Source organism: Geotrypetes seraphini, chromosome 10, assembly GCF_902459505.1.
Source record: "Geotrypetes seraphini chromosome 10, aGeoSer1.1, whole genome shotgun sequence".
In the NCBI taxonomy this organism is placed as follows: Eukaryota; Metazoa; Chordata; class Amphibia; order Gymnophiona; family Dermophiidae; genus Geotrypetes; species Geotrypetes seraphini.
This window is the reverse complement of record NC_047093.1, coordinates 96,355,417-96,371,273: the sequence shown is the minus strand read 5'-3', so window position 1 is coordinate 96,371,273 and position 15,857 is coordinate 96,355,417. Positions and strand designations below refer to the sequence as shown.

Sequence of the window (15,857 nt, the reverse complement as noted above, 5' to 3'; positions counted from 1 at the left end):
GTGTCAATAATTTTTACAGATATGACAGTGATTTACTATATTTAGCAAATAACCAGTTACCATAGATACTTGAATATAAATAAGATTTTTGAGCCCAAAAATGGGGGGTCTCAGTTTATATTTGGGTCAGTGCCCACCCGCCCCCTTCCTGGGCCTGTTGCAGGCCTCCACTGGGTCTGCCATAAGACCTGGTGTCCAGCGGTGAGCTGGGACAGAAGGGATCTCTCCTGATTCCTGTCCCAGCTGACTCTAAAACTCTCATCTCCTTCCCACTTCCCCAATTAGTAAAAAGTGTACCTTTAAAATTCCTGGTGGTCCAGTGGTGAACCGGGGCAGGAGGGATCCCTCCCACCTCCTGTCCCAGCCTTGCTTACAGCAGACCTGGTGGAGGCCTTCAAGTCTTCAGGAAAGAGGGGAGACAGGGTGCAGAGTCTGGCAGAGAGGGGAACAGGGTGCAGAGTGTGGCAGGGTAGAGGAGGGAGGGGGGATGAGTGCAGAGCCTGGCAGGGTTGGGGAGGGAGGCTGAGTGCAGAGCTTGGTAGGGGAGGGAATGAGGGTTGGATGCAGAGCGTGGGAGGGGAGGGAGTGAAGGTGGGAGGCTAGGTGCAGAGCATGGCAGGGAGGGACGGAAGCTAGGTGCAGCGCGTGGTATGGTAGGGAGTGAGGAAAGGGGGTTGGGTGCAGAGTGTGGCAGGTTAGGGGAGGGAGTGAGGCTGGATGCAGAGCGTGGGAGGGAGGGAAGGGGGTTGAATGCAGCGCATGACAGGGTAGGGGAGGGAGGGGGGCTAGGTGCAAAGCGTGGTAGGACAGGGCACTTGAATATAAACCCCCATTTCTTTTTGCGTGATACGCCTAGACAAGTTTAGACTATTTCTGAACAACTCATTAGAAAAAAGCGGTTTTAGCATAAACAAAGCATGGATATAATATAATCAGTCGAAGATTAATTTCAGCCCCCAAAAAACAAAAATCAATGAGCCTCCAAGGATGGGCTAGCATCTAAGGTTTATTACAGAATGTAACATGGACTGTGTTTCAGCAAAGCACCATCCTTTGAGCTTCATTGTGCACATTTTCATTTGGCTTGGTATCCTATGCTTCTGGCTCCCTCTCTCATGTTTGATTAAAAAAAATAATTTCAGGTGAAAAATAACAGCATAAAAACAGATTAGGTCCTTACCTTGATAATATCTTTTCCAGAAGATAGGAATGGTACGCTGAACCTTAGGGAACACTGTCTGTTCTCGCGAGCATACTGCAGAAAGGTGTCAATCACTGCTTTTGAAATCTCCTTCTCCCAGGAGTCTGCTGTCCCCTTCAGTTTGTTCCTAAGCATGCAAGAGCTCTAGAGTAAAAGACAGGAGAAGGAGGGACACTGGGAACTCCCCGAAACCAAGGTTCTGATCTGCTCATATAATGTTATAATAGTCAATAATGAAACTGTAATGTATATATGAATAAACATTACTCTTGAACAGTAAAATGCATCAAATAAGAGTAACGGCTTGAATATAAGTGGAGCTCAATTATCTATTGAGATTCTGTTTTCAAACTGATTCTGAACCCATAGTCTAACTGGCAGAGAAGTCTTAGCTATGGAGAAGACCATGAAACATAAGGCAAAAACAGACGCATTAGAAATTATCAGGGAGGGGGGTGTCAGCATACCATTCCTATCTACTGGAAAAGATATTATCAAGGTAAGAATCTAATCTCTTTTTCCAGTGCAATAGGAATGGTATGCTGAACCTTAGGGACATACCTAAGCAATCCATGAAGTTCCAGGTGGGAGAGATAAGCCTGCTATCAGTACTGAAGATCCAAAAGCGGAATCCTCTTACACTGCCACATCCACATTACAGAATTTAGTGAAAGTGTGTAGGGAAGATAATGTCGCAGATCTATATATCACCTCTGGAGGTATTGCCCTCGATACCATTCAAGAGGAGGTTACTCTTCTGGTCAAATATGTTTTCAATGACACTGACAGTTGTTTGACACAAACAATGTAGGTGGAGAAGATCACTGTGTGAACCCACCAGGAAATTGTGGCCTTGCAGGGTGGTCTGCCTTGGGTTGACTCTTTGGTTAGGACAAAGAGATGGTCCGATAAATGAAACGCATTAGTCTCTTCCAGATAATGCAAAAGAATTCTAGGGATGTCCAGCAGCTTTAAAGCCTTGTCCTTTTTCTTAGACCCGTAGGTTGAAAGGCTGGTAGCCTGACTTCCTGGTTAGTTTTCCTGTAGCTGGAGTGATGAACTTCTGGTGCCTCCCTGCTATTTGACATAGACCAATGCTGTGACATTATCTAAGAATACTCTTACGGCTCTATAGGTTTCACAGAGTCAGGTGGATGGCTCTCAGTTCCAGCCTGTTTATCGACCATTTCCGCTGGGATGGTGTCCAGTCCCTTGTACCGGGCAACCATTGCAGTACACCTCCCACCCCCACAAGCTGAACAGGCTGGCATCCATTGTCAGTGTGACCCAGGAATCAATATGAAGTGGAATCCCTTTTGCTAGAGACTGTGGGTGGAGCTATCAGCTCATGCTGCTGTGGGCTGCCTCCGTCCACTGTAGAAAGGCCTCTAGGGAGTCTCTCTGGGGAGCCTAAGACAACAGCACATCCTGAAGTGAACACATACGTGTCCTTGCCCAGAGTATTACTTCTATGGCAGCTGCCATTGAACCAGAACCTGTAGGTAGTAGCATGCTGTAGGTGTTGTCTGCAACAGGAGGTTCGTAATTTGCCTCCAAAGTTTCTGTCTGCATGCATCTGGTAGGAAAACTTGGCCTTCCAACATGTTGAAGAAAACTCCCAGGTATTCCAAAGACTGAGTGGGCACTAATTGGCGCTTTTGAAAGTTTACAATCCAGCCCAGACTCTGCAAAGTTTGCACCCCTGCTGTCACAAAGCACACTGTATGCAGAGAAAATGTTAATTATCATTTATATTCAGGTTTTTTTTCAAAGAGGTCAAGGCAGATGACTTTTTTTTTTTTTTGTATATATAATATTTCTTTATTGAGCAAGTCGACGACATACAAGGCAATACAGAATAATATACACAACCACAGGTCTAATACAGTCGCCCCCATCATAATGGCGAGAAATAATAGTCATGAAGCCAAGCATAAGAACTGGCAAAGAAAAGAGACATGCTCAATACTAAATTTTTTCGTGTTTAGCAAATGAGAACACCCAGGACCCAAACCCCTCCCCAAAGAGAACCCAAAGGGACCCAAAACAGAACAGCAGGGATAAAAAACATGAACCCAACAACATCCCTACCCACCCCAACCCCCCCAACCCATGCGATGTAGTGTATCTCAGATCTCAGGGTAATAAACAAAGAGACCAAGAAAGGAAGCAATAGAGGTAATGCAATAAGAAAAGGAAAGAAAGAAAAAGAGAGAAAGGAGCCTACTAACAATTGAGCAACAAACTACATTCCCGATGGGGAAGAGAAAGCCAGAACCCCTCCGAGACATCCTGAAACCGGGTCCAAAGGCGCTCATCACACGCCCCCGCCGCCCTCCGCTCTAGTAGAGCCAGGTCATAAAGAGACATATGCCACAAAGAGAAGGAGGGAACACGCGACAAACGCCAAAAGACCAAAATGGCCCGCTTTGCCAAGAGAAGAGCCTTAAAGACAAACAGTCTCTGCCCCTCAAGGATGCAGGAGAGGGCATCCCCTCCGTAAAAAAGAGCTAAAGAGGGAATACATAGAGGCAACGAAGGGACCAAGGATAGCAGAAAAGTCCATACCCGCTGCCAAAAAGTCTGAGTCACAGGGCAAGCCCAAAACATATGCCCCAAGGTGGCAGGTGCTAGGGAACATTTGGGGCAACCATCATCCTCTGCAAAGCCCGCTCTAGAAGCTCACTGTGGGGAAATAAACACTCTGTGCAAAAACTTATACTCCTGCTCCCTATGGAGCATATTAACAGAGAGAGAACGCAACATAACAAAGCAGTGAGAAATCAAAGGAGAGGAGATAGGGGAACCCAAGTCAGCACTCCACGCCCCCGCCAACCATTCGGCCCTCCCAAACGTCGGGGAAATAGACAGCTCACAAACATAGTAGCGAAGACGCGGAGCCAGATCCTCCCACAAAGCCAAGCTCTGACCAAGAGCCTTCGCCACCGAGACGTGCAGATGAGTCCCTCCCAGACTGGAAACATAATGGCGAAGTTGTAAATAGCCAAAAGCATCTATCCGATCCAATCCATACAAAGACGTCAAAGCAGCTGGTGGTAAGAGAGTCCCCCCCTCAGTGAGAACGTCCCCCACTCTACGAATCCCACGGGCGTGCCATAGATGGAACACCCGATTGTCAGTGCCCGGACTAAATTTTAAATTCCCCACAAGGGGCAACATGGGAGAGATATTATAATTAATACCCAAATGGCGGCACAGCTGTTTCCACAGGAGTCTCATATAAGACCATACTACATGCTCCCGTGTGTCAGAGTCCAGCTGTGCAGAGGAAGCATGCAACAGAAACAGACCAGACAGGGGGTATAGGAAGTCTCGGTCCACCGGAAACATCAAGAAAGAAGAACTCTCCAGGCACCAGTCATGAATCAGCTATATTATACGCTCGGAGATCCAATAATCCAAAGCCCCCCTGCTCCACCGGTAACATCAATGTACTAAGGGACAACCGCGGTCTCCGTCCTTTCCACAAGAAGTTCCGCAAAGCAGCATACAGCGCCTCCAGGTCCCTACGTCGGAGCCAAATTGGCAAGGTCTGAAGCATATAAAGCCATCGGGGCACAATCATCATATTATACAAAAAGATGCGGCCCGCAAGAGAAACCGGCAAAGCTCCCCAGAGGCGTAGGCTCTCAACAGAGCTCCGAAGCAAGGGTCGTACATTGAGCTCATAGAGGTGCTCCAGGGAGGACGGAATCCAAACACCCAAATATTTCACCTGTTGGGAGGCCTCCTTCAGTGGAAAGTCAGACCACAAATGAGAGACACTCAGGTGAAGCGGCAACGCCTCCGACTTAGATACATTAAGTTTGAGACCCGAAAGCTCCCCAAACTGCCGAAACAGGTCCAATAAGATCGGGAGGCCGAAAACTGGGTCAGTTAAAAGGACCATGATGTCATCTGCGAAGGCCATACAGCGCAGGGACGAAGTGCCTTCCTCCACTCCAACAAGTGCAGGATGAGTACGGATACAGAGTAATAAAGGTTCCAAGAATAGGATATAAAGCAGGGGAGACAAAGGGCATCCCTGTCGTGTACCCCGTCGTAAAGAAAAAACCTGCGATGCAACCCCGTTAACCAGTACCGGAGCCTCGGGGCGGGAATATAGGGCACGGAGGGCCCCCATAAAGAACCCAGCCATCCCATACCGATGCAAAAGTGGAAAGAGAAAAGCCCATTCCACCCTGTCAAAGGCCTTTTCTGAGTCAAAACTAATAGCCAATGCAGGCTGGCGCCGAGAAGCGCAATGAGCCAGAGCAAGCAGAAGCTTCCGAACATTGTGTCCCGCCTGGCGATCCTTCACAAAGCCCACCTGATCCATCCCCACCAAAAAAGGAACGAGCGGGGCCAGTCTGTTAGCAAGAACCCAGGCTAGAATCTTGAGATCAACGTTAATAAGCGAAATAGGCCTGTACGATTCCACCAACAGGGGGTCCTTGCCCGGTTTAGGTAACACCGTAATCATCGCTTGATTAGAACCAGAAGGAAAATGACCCATAGCCACAGCCGTCTCAAAATACCGACTTAGCGGGTCCGCCACAAATCCCTGAAGAAGGCGATAAAACTCCCCACTAAACCCATCCGGCCCTGGAGATTTACAAAGAGGTAAGTGTGTTATAACCCCCAACACCTCTTCCCTAGTAATAGGGGAGGCTAATAGCTCGCCGTCCGCTTCCGAGAGCCGAGGCAAGGGCAACTGGTCTATATATGCTTGGATCCGAGAGTCTCGGTCCACCACCTCTGCCGAATAAAGCGAGCTATAAAAAGCTACAAAAAGTTGTTCCATCCGAGACTGATCTGTTACCAACCGCCCCCCTCCACCCCGTAATGAAGTAATCACAGCGGAACCCCGCCTGGATTTAGTCAGCTGTGCCAACATTCTACCCGGCCGGTTACCAAAACGATGCAATCGGAATTTATAATAAAAAAGAGACTTGCGGGCCCTCTCATGGAGCAGGGCATGGAGTGCCGACTGCGCCACCTGGAAGTCATGCTTGTGGACCAGAGTGGGGGAACTGATGGCCAAACGTCTACTGTCCCTCACCCGACGCTCAAGGACTAAAATTTTTTCCGCCAATAATTTCTTACGGCGGGCACCATAGGCTATCACAGCCCCACGGAGTACCACCTTAGCGGCCTCCCAAAAAAGATTGCCCTCACCCTCATGCACCCCATTGAACTCAACATATTCTCTCTACTGCTGTTCCAAATATAGCTTGAAATCCGGATCCGAGTATAGTGCCACCGGGAAACGCCAACGCCCACCGCCTCCCGGAGATCCAGTCGCCAAACCGATATCCATCCAAACTAAGGTATGATCGGAAATGACCAAAGCACCAATCTCAGCCCCATGCTCCGCAGAAAAGGAGGAGCGGGATAGAAAAATAAAATCAATTCTAGAGGAAGAATTATGGACCTTAGAAGTATGGGTAAAATCTCTCTCCCCAGGGTGAAGCGTTCTCCAAACATCAACTACCTCTAGGGCATCCAGCCAAGCCTGAAGCCCATTATCCGACCTCCCCGAAGAGGTAGAGGACCCACTAGAAGAATCCAGAACAGGATCCAATATAAAGTTAAAATCCCCTAAAAAGATTTTCTGAGCATCATGTATCTGGGGCAGGGACATTAAAACCCCCAGGAGTTTCTTATAAAATGACCTCTGGGCAGTATTAGGGGCATACACGGAAGTCATAATAACCGGGCGCTGACACAAGGTACCTTGAACAATAACATAGTGACCCTCCGGATCGGACAAGACTCCGGATTCCGTAAACAGAACTGCTTTATGTAATAACAACGCCACTCCAGCCTTAGCCTTAGGAGAGGAAGCAGAATAACAATGCCCCACCCAAGATTGTCTCAATTTACCATGTTCTTTTTCATTCAGCTTAGTCTCCTGCAGCCCCACTATGTCAGCCTGATGGCGAGCTAGGCATTGCAAGATCTTTGTACGCTTTATAGGGGAGTTAATGCCCGAAACATTCCACGTTACACACTGGAAACCCCTTTTAGCAGGCACACAGAAAAGAAGAACCATACATACCAAGAGAAAAAGAAACCAAAAATCCACTGCCGAGGGTCCCAGCCCTCCCCCCAGCAGTCCAGCATCCACAGCACACCCCTACAGCTCATACCCACATCCGCACAGTTCAGGAACCACCCCCTACCCCCCTGCACCCCCCCATCCCACTCATTCCCCCCAATCCCCCCCACCCATCCCCAACCCACCAGAAACCACCACACCAACAGAGGGACACCAAAAGGCCCAAACCCCCCTCCCGGCCCTTGAAAACAGAACCCCAGCAAAGTCATGAAACAGAACAAACAAAGATCAAAACAGGTAACCAAGCATATTGGCAGGTCATTGCCCCATCCCGGTCTAGGACAACATACAGGAAAAGACCCAAACAGCCCAAAACCACTGACCAGGAGAAGGAAAAGGAAAAGCCCACCAGTTTATAGTCTATGTGCGAACAAACAAAACCAGAACAAGTTCACACTGTCCTAGGTATCCAGATAGACAGAACATGGCAGAAAAAACCATCTGGAAGCCCCTCGGAGGAGCTCTCATCACTCCTCACTGGCCCCAGATCCGCAAACCAGAATGTCCAAGAAAGCAAGAGCATCCCCTCAGGTGCGGGTCACCAGGTCTGGGAACCAGACATTCAGCTATGCTCGGGCCGCAGCACTCGTGTCAAACACCACTGGTTGCCCATTATAAACGACCCGGAGCTTGGCAGGAAACTGCAGGGTAAAGCGTAGTTGCTTCTCCACCAGGAATTTGCAGATGGGCGAAAAGCCTCTCCGCAGAGCCGCCACTTGCGCTGAGTAATCCTGAAACAGCAGAATCCAATGATTCTGGAATAGTAGATCCTTCCATTGCCGAAAGTTTTTCAAAAGCAAGTCCTTGATGGCGAAATTCAGAACCCGTATGATCACTATTCTGGGTTTAGGCATCCCCTCCTGTTTTCTGCCCAATCTGTGCGCCCTCTCAATCCTGAGCGGGCCAAAAACAGAGGATGCCAGCAACTCCTCCGCCAGCCATTTTTCCAGAACAGGGAGTAATTCCGCATCAGGCACTGACTCCGGAATGCCCACCAGACGCAAGTTATTACGTCTGGAGCGGTTCTTCAAATCCTCCAGCTTTTCCGATGTGCTCTGGACAGTACTCTTGAGCTGGCGGAGCTCCTCCTGCACCAGAGTGAGAGAATCCTCTGCAGTGCTCACTCTCTGCTCCACCTCTGTCACCCGGCTATTGAAAGTGGACACTGTAGCTGATAGAGTTGCCAGCGACTCGGTGACTTGATCCAGTCGGGTACCCAAGGCCAAAACCACCGCCTCTGTGAGCCGTGCGACCATGTCATCGCACGTGGTATCCGTGGCTTCCGCCGCGCCCGCCATCTTGCCGTCGGCCCCAGGCCCCGACTTCAGCCGCTCATGCTCCTTCTTGCCGCTTTTAGACGCCATCTCCGTGCCTCCTTTCTGAAGAAATCTGTCCATACAACTGCGGTCTCACTAATGCATACGCTGGGGTAGATTAGATCGAGGAAGATCGTTCAAAAGGGCCAGTGCAGAGGAAGAACTTCGGAGCTCAGGGAAAACACGTCTTCCCTGCGCTCTGCACGGCCACGCCCCCAAGGCAGATGACTTTAAAATATGCAATCAGTAACAAGTGGCCCGCGTACGCGGTACAAGTGGCCCGCGTACCCTTATACCGCGTGTTGAGAAATACTAATCTAGATAAGGATGAACCAGCCAGGCCGCCCTGAAGAGATGAGCTGCTACCACCATCACCTTGGTGAATGTCCAGGGTGTAACTGCCAGCCCAAATGGTGGCACCGAGAATTGATAGTGATTCTCCAAGTAACGTTCTGTGTGCTGGGAAAACTGGAAAGTCTCCGTCAAATTCAGGGTGGACAGAAACTCTAGACCACTGCAATGACAGATCTCACCATCTCCATCTGGAAATGCAGAACTCTGAGGGCTGTATTGACATGTCTGAAATCCATTTCATTTTAAATCTCTTTATTAAGATTTTAGTACAATATAAACACTGATAACAGATACATCTGAAATACAATAATCTGTATATAAAGAATCAGATATTAAAACAGAAAAATAGGCATGTGGAGGCATAAGCCAGAAAAACAAATTATGCCTACATGCATGCCCAAGAAAAAAAGTTTAAGAGAATAACCATTGGGTAAGGTCATACTTTATGATGAAAAACACTATAACAGGCCAGGAATAGCAAATAATCAGATGTGAGATTTGTAAGCAATACAGAGATGGCAATGAAATATATTGAGAAAGCATCATAAATTGGAATCATTGCATTGAGAAAAACAATTAGCAAAAAGCATCCATATCTTCACAACCTCATGTCGCCAAACATTCATGTGTTAGCATAACAGTGGCACACCAAAATTAAATACGATCCTGAATTACACAAATTAGATACGATCCTGAACAATGAGAATCTACGAGATCCCCATCAACATGGATTTACAAAGGGAAGGTCCTGCCAATCCAATCTGATCGGCTTCTTTGACTGGGTAACGAAAAAGCTGGATATGGGGGAGTCCCTGGACGTTGTGTACTTGGACTTAAGTAAGGCTTCTGATAGTGTCCCACACTGCAGGTTATTGAGCAAGATGAGTTCGATTGGATTAGGAGAAATGTTAACTGCATGGGTAAAAGACTGGCTCAAAGGTAGACTTCAGAGGGTGGTAGTGAACGGCACTCTCTCCGAAATGTCGGAAGTGATCAGTGGAGTGCCGCAGTGGTCTTGGGTCCGATCCTATTTAATATCTTCGTAAGGGACCTGGCTCAGGGACTTCGAGGGAAAATTACATTATTCGCCAATGACACCAAACTATGCAACATAGTAGGCAAAAGCACAGTGCTCGACTGTATGACGCAGGATCTACTCTTACTGGAACACTGGTCCTCGACTTGGCAACTAAGTTTTAATGCTAAAAAGTGTAAGGTCATGCACCTTGGCAGCAGAAATCCATGCAGAACTTACACCCTAAATGGCGAGACCTTAGCAAGAACTGCAGCAGAACGGGACTTGGGAGTGATTATTAGTGAAGACATGAAGACTGCCAATCAAGTGGAGAAAGCTTCCTCCAAGGCTAGACAAATGATGGGTTGTATCCAAAGAAGTTTTGTTAGCCGGAAGCCCGAAGTTATAATGCCGTTGTACATATCCATGGTGAAACCTCATCTAGAATATTGTGTACAATTCTGGAGACCACATTATCAAAAAGATGTGCGGAGAATTGAGTCGGTTCAGCGAATGGCCACCAGGATGGTCTCAGGACTCAAGGATCTCCCGTATGAGGAACGGCTGGGTAAGTTGCAGCTATACTCACTTGAGGAACGTAGAGAGAGGGGAGATATGATCGAGACGTTCAAATATATCACGGGCCGTATTGAGGTAGAAGAGGATATCTTTTTTCTTAAAGGACCTACAGCGACAAGAGGACATCCATTGAAACTCAGGGGTGGGAGATTTCATAGTAACACCAGAAGTATTTTTTCACCGAAAGGGTGGTTGATCATTGGAATAGTCTTCCACTGCAGGTAATTGAGGCCAGCAGCGTGCTGGATTTTAAGAGAAAATGAGATAAGCATGTGGGATCACTTCAAGGAAGAAATTAGTGGGGGGTCATTAGAGTGGACAGACTTGTTGGGCCGTGGCCCTTTTCTGCCGTCATCTTCTATGTTTCTATGTTTATTTAACAGATTAGCTGATTTCCAGTTGGAAAGAATCATTTGAATCGCTAATATAATAAGTGTGTCTAGTAATCTTTTTTGTTCCCAATTCAGTGTATCAGATATACACTGAGACCTAAAAATAATTAAATCAAATGTCAGTGAAGATGATGTTGGAAGAATTTTGCAGATTATGCTCCATACCAATGTCCAAAAATAATGAACTAAAGCTAATCAGGGATTTCCTTAGGCTCTTTCCTAAGGAAGTCCCTGATTGGCTCAGATGTCTCAGGCCCCTCCCAAGGGAGGAGCATGAGGTGTCAGAGCTAATTAGGGCCTTAGGCCTCTCCCCGTGCATCACATGATGCACCAGGATGAGGCCTAAGGCCCAGTGGCGTAGCATGATGGGTGGAGGAGCAGGAGGTGTTTGCAGTTCCTCTTGCTCTCAACAACAAAGGTATGGGGGGAGGGGAGTAGGCATTGTGGTAGCAGGCTTTGGGGAGATGTTTGGCTTGGGGGGAGGTGATCGGAGGGCGGGTGAGGGAGGGGCCAATGGCACCGATGGCAGGAGGAAATGGGCATCCCTCCTGCCATATTTTTCAGTGTGGTGGGTAGAGCGGTGGGTGGCAGGAGGGAGTGGGCATCCCTCCTGCTATTTTTTGGGGCTTGGGGGGGACTGTTGATTGGGGGTGCTAGTGCGGGGGCTTTTTTAATGGGACAGATGATGTGTGTTTAAATCACACAAAACATCTGTCCCATTAAAAAAAAAAGCAGAAGCCCTGACAGCAGTGACAGGAGGCTGCTTCTCCTGTCACTACTGTCAGGGCTCTGCACCGACTCAGTCACTCACTGAGCAATTGAGTCGGTGAGTTTGCATGCCCCGATTCACTTGATAGTGAATCAATCGCTGGTTGAAAATTGGCCAGAGAATCAGCCAACAGCAATTGAGTCTCTATTTTTAGTAAATCTGGGCTTTAGTCAGAGACTTTTTACGTTTAATAGGATGGTTTAAGCCATTTAAGTTCCATCTAGCAATTCTAGCATTAGCCATAGTAATATGTTGGAGAAAATTTCTGGAAGATTATAATAATCATAGAGAATACATAGTGAATGAGAGAAATCCTGTTATAGCAGTATGCCATATTAAATATCCAAATATCTAAGACCTTACAAACAATAAACAATGTATATAGGACAGCCAGGGTCTCACCACTAGCTATACAAGGACCAGTAGGCTTTGCAACATAAATTAAAATATTATGTAATAAGGGACAACTGAGAATATGAATCTAATATATTCATGATAAAAAAATATTTGTACCCTCTATATCTGTTCGATGTCATGATAAGTGTGTTATGATATGTCAGTTAATATCAACTGATATTGAGAGATGCACAATAGTGCTAACCAGAAAAAATATTAGGAGACATTCAGAGATTTGGGTAATCTTATAAGTAAGAGTGAAAATATTCAAAGATAGACAGAGTGTAGTCCTGTAAAGGGAAAAGTAAAATTATATACATAAAGTCATCCCATAGAAACCTGCTGTATCAAACTCATTAAGCCTGTATAGGGCAATGAAAGGTATGCAAAGAGAAGTAAGGAAAAAAAACAATTTATACAGAGAAATGCATCATGTTGTTAAACGGAAATAAACTTTATGAGATGTTTTTAAAGACTTTATTAACCTGTAATATAAGAATGAACAAGTGGAAATTCTGCAGTAATAAACTGAACGTAAAGATACTGAGAAATGCATAGTAACATGAAACAGAAAAACTCTTTAGAAAATATTAAAAGGCCTCATTAACCTTGTAAGTAAAAATAAAATCAAATGTGATTGAGAGATGCACAATAGTGCCAACCAGAAAAAATATTAGGAGACACCCAAAGGTGTTGGTAATCTTATAAGTAAGAATGAAAATATTCAGTGATAAGCTGAGTGTAGTCCTGTAGAGGGAAAAGCAAAATTATATGCATAAAGACATCCCACAGGAATTTGCTGTATCTAAACCAGCAAACCTGTATAGGAAAATGAAATGTATGCAAATATATGTAAGATAAAAACAATTTATACAGAGAAATGCATCATATCGTTAAACGGAGATAAACTTTATGAGATGTTTTTAAAGGCTTTGTTTTGTTAACCTTCAATGTAAGAATGAAAAAAATGGAAATTCTGCAGTATTAAACTGAACATAATGATACTGAAATATACATAACAGCGATAAACAGAAAAACTCTTTAGGAAACATTAAAAGGTCATAACTAAGAATAATATCAAATGAGAATGAGAGATGCACAATAGTGCTAGTCAGGAAAAATATTAGGAGATATTCTAAGATTTTAGCAATCTTATAAGTACGAATAAAAATATTCAGTGATAGACTGAGTGTAGTCCTGAGAACGGAAAAGCAGGATTACATACATAAAGTCACCCCGCAGGGACTTGCTGTATCCAAACCATGAGGCATGTACATCGAGTTGAAATGTGTGTTGAAATAAGTAAGGTAAAAACAATTGATACAGAGAAATGCATTATCACATTAAACTGAGATAAACTTTATGAGATTTTTTTTTAAAGGTTTTGTTAACCTGAAATGTAAGAATGGAAAAAATTGAAATTCTGTAATACTAAACTGAACGTAATTATACTAAGAACAGCTTAGTAGCGTTAAACGGAAAAATTATTTAGGAAACTTTAAAAGGCTACATTAACCTTATATGTAAGAATGAAAAATTGTTCAGTAATAAGCTGAGCATATTCTTGTAAAGGAGGAAGCAGTAATAGTTGGAAAAAGTCACCTCATTTAAATTTGCTGTATCCACTTCTTCAGAAGAGCTGGATCCGCATACGTTGCAGTGGAGTTGTGATAGGTGATCCTCATGCGTGCTGGATAAAATAATCCATATTGCGCTCCAATATCTTTAAGATCTTACCTCATTGATAGAAACTCCTTGTGTTTTTGCAGCAGTTGTGATAGCAAGATCTTGGACAATCAGGATCTTTCTGCCCTGGTAGATGTTAGAAGGCTTACTTTTGGCGGCAAGTAAAATTTGAAATGCTTGTGGGTAACGAAGCAGCTTGGCGATGATGGGCCTTGGGTATTTTCTGCCAGGATTCAACTTTGAAGGAGAACAGTGAACTCTCTCAAACGCCAATGGTCATGAAAATTCAATATCCAAAAATTTAGGGATCCATTTAGAGAGGAATGAAATCATGTCTGATCCTTCGGTGCCTTCGATGACACCCAAAATGTGAATGTTGTTACATCTGCTCCTGTTGGCAAGATCCTCTAGATCACAGGTGTCGAAGTCGGTCCTCGAGGGCCGCAATCCAGTCGGGTTTTCAGGATTTCCCCAGTGAATATGCATTGAAAGCAGTGCATGCACATAGATCTCATGCATATTCATTGGGGAAATCTTGAAAACCTGACTGGATTGCGACCCTCGAGGATCGACTTTGACACCCCTGCTCTAGATCATCTCTTAGCTTTTTAATGGCCACCGCATTCTGTTTAATTTAAGGCAGTATTTTTTCAGTTTTTGAAGTTCTGGTTGTTAACGTTTCCAGCTTTTGTTGAGATGCATCTAATTGCACATGTATTTCTTTGAGTTCATTTCTCATGTCTCTCGAGATTGCCATGTGGTTGTTGAGCATTTTTTTAATAGTACAAAGCTTGTTTAGTATGTTATCGTCAGCCGATTCTGAAGCTTCGGCCCTTCCGCTTTTGTCTGGAGACAGTGGATAGCATTTCAATCTTTTTAGAGTGGAAAGCAGGTTAAATTGCATGTCTTCTTTGCCTTTTTTCAAAGTGAAGGTGGTTATCTTCTGGTAATTAAGATTTAACACCGATGTAATTGGGTTGTTGTCCAGAATTAGAATGATGATTGTGCTGTACATTAGGAGCTCACCCATTCAAGCGGCCATCTGGTTCGAGAGCACACCAGAAGTCCAACATATTTGAGATCCAGAATGGGCCTCCAGTCATTGGAATCTTTCTTTGACACAACAAAGTATATGAATAATCTGCCCGAAACTAGTTCTATGGCTTGAATATCCAGCAATCTCTGTTTAACGTTGCCCGGACTTGGCCTGTTGATCCGGTCGGCCTGCTGGAGAATCCACATACCAGTCGGATAGAGGGTATGCAAACTATTTTGTAATCTTCTCTGACAATATCCAAGACCCAAAGATCTGTCATTATGCTTTCCCAGGCCTCCAGAAACTCTGAGAGCCAACCTCCATGAAGGATGGCTTCTTAGATGCCATTGTAGCTTGGGAACCTGTATTTTGGATTTCCCAGCTTCCAGAATATCTCTGAGATGAGCTTCCTGAGGTGTACTGACAAAAATTTTGGGACCCCTGAAAGGAGGTCTGGTTCTGTTTTCTAGCTGCTCGAGGTTTGCTGTCCAATAAAGACAATCTTGCACATTGGCCATAAGATCATCCAGGCCTTTGCCAAAAAACATCTGTCTCTTGAAGGGGAGCCCGCTAAGCGTAGCCTTGGAGGCTGAATCGCCTGCCCATCATTTGATCCATAGCATGCATCAGACATAGATGGAATAAGTGGAGACTCTCTCCATAACTCTAATTGCTTCATAAAGTGCCATCAGTCACATAGTCCACACCTGCCAGCACAAGCTGAGGCAATGGCTCAGCCACTGTCATGTCTAGGGTTCGCAGGCATGTGAAATGAAAGAAGCAGCTGAGGCTGCCTTAACTCCTAGGGCCAGAGTCTTAAACTGCCTCCTGAGGACCATATCCACTCTGCGGTTCTGTGTATCCTTCAGCACAATTCCTTCCTCACTGGGTAAGGACGTGCTTTTAGTCACCTGTGCCATCAGGGAGTCTACCTTTGGCATAGCAAGCATTTGCTGGAACTCTTGATCCACAGTATACAACCTAGTCATGGT

General features: G+C 45.4%; 1 protein-coding gene across 1 annotated transcript in view; it reads right to left on the bottom strand.

The window, feature by feature from the left end:
* Positions 1-15,857, bottom strand: part of ENTPD2 (ectonucleoside triphosphate diphosphohydrolase 2) — a 169,638-nt gene that overhangs the window by 21,250 nt on the left and 132,531 nt on the right. The window lies entirely within an intron of this gene.